Below are 1,493 nucleotides of genomic sequence, written 5' to 3'. Positions count from 1 at the left end.
CCCCCCCCCCGGTTCCACTCCCTGGGTGCTTCCCCCCCTGGCGGGCGGTGCTCGGAGCGCCCCACCAAGACCGTGCTCCTGAAGAGCCGCCATACTGGAGTGCCAGAAGTCCGATCAAATATTTGGCCCTGCCCGCCCGCCGCATGCCCACCAACGCATACCGGCGGGCACATGCAACGAGTTGGTGCGTTATTATCACGTCCGGTCACACCGGGGCATGTGACCCGGCGGCGGCTGGGGCCTCAATTCAAACTGGGTGCAATGTCGTCATATTTTATTCCCCCCAGTCCCCCGACGGCGGCGGCGGCGGAGGCGGCGGCGGGCGAGAGAGCCTCCTGCTTCTGCCACCTTCATGGGCCTCCTTGTGTCCTTCCCCCGGCCGGCCTCATGGGCGGGTGTGTTTGAAGGGGGGCGGAGGTATAGGGCCGGGGTTTCCGACGAGCGGGAAAGACATCAGCGGGGCGAGACCTTGGCCGCGGGCCTGCGGGAATACCCACAGTCAGGCACCCGGGATATCTCCCCCGGAGGGGGGGGGGATCGACCGGTGTTGGCAGCAGCCGCATCCTGCGGCTGGGCCTCTCACCTGGTGAACGACGGGCGGCCCGGGAAGTCCGCTCGGGTGGCCCCTTCGGCCGTGGCATTTTCAGCGTGCATATAAAATCAGCCCATCATCGTGGCCGCGGGGGGGTGCCCATCTCCCTCTCTCCCCTGCCCAGTCATATATTCAGCTCAGTTCCGATTGGGCTCCGCTCCCCTCCGGGGGTGGGCGCGCACGCCCCTACGTGCGTGTCTGTCTGTCTGTGTGTGTGTGTGTGTGTGTGTGTACATGGACACGCGCGCGCATGCCGGCCGGTGACTAGCCTCGAGGCCACCCTGCGCTGGTTCCCCCCGGGCGGCAGACCGGCGAGGGAGGCCAGGCGGGGCGGCCGGCGCAGGCCGAGGCAGGGGATGGCCGCGTGAGCCTCACAGTCTTCCCGGGCCATGATGGCCCCCGCCTTTGTCCGTGCCCCTGTCCCCCCGCACCCACGCACCCCCCCGCCCTCGAGGGACGCGTGCGATCTCGTCACCCCGATCAAGTGGCCTACGGTCTCGAGTTTCCCCGCGACCCAGCCTGGCGGGCGCTGAGTGTAGGGCCACTGCCTATGAATGCCTGGGGGGGGGGGGGATGTCCATCGTGTCCGCGCGTGCGCCGGCCGGATGGCCGATCGGATTTCCGTCAACAGCCCCGGACCCGGTCCAAGATCTCGCGGGGTCCGCCCCTCCTTGCTGGTGCGGCCTCCCCCGACCCCGCGCCACGAGCCTGATCTCCGGACAAATTGGTGTGCAAGGAAGTGCGAGCAGCCCTCCGCTTCCGGGACGCCGCCTCGGGGGGCCTGCCTCCCCCCGGCCTGCCGGCGGGTCCACCTATCGGGCCCTTTGATCTAGCACCGCGTCGCCGTGACTGGTCATCTGCTTCTAGGTCCCGCCCTTCGCACCTCGCCCCCCCCCCCCCC

Source organism: Fonticula alba (genome assembly GCF_000388065.1).
Source record: "Fonticula alba strain ATCC 38817 unplaced genomic scaffold supercont2.2, whole genome shotgun sequence".
NCBI classification, from domain to species: Eukaryota; order Rotosphaerida; family Fonticulaceae; genus Fonticula; species Fonticula alba.
This window is presented reverse-complemented; position numbering follows the sequence as displayed.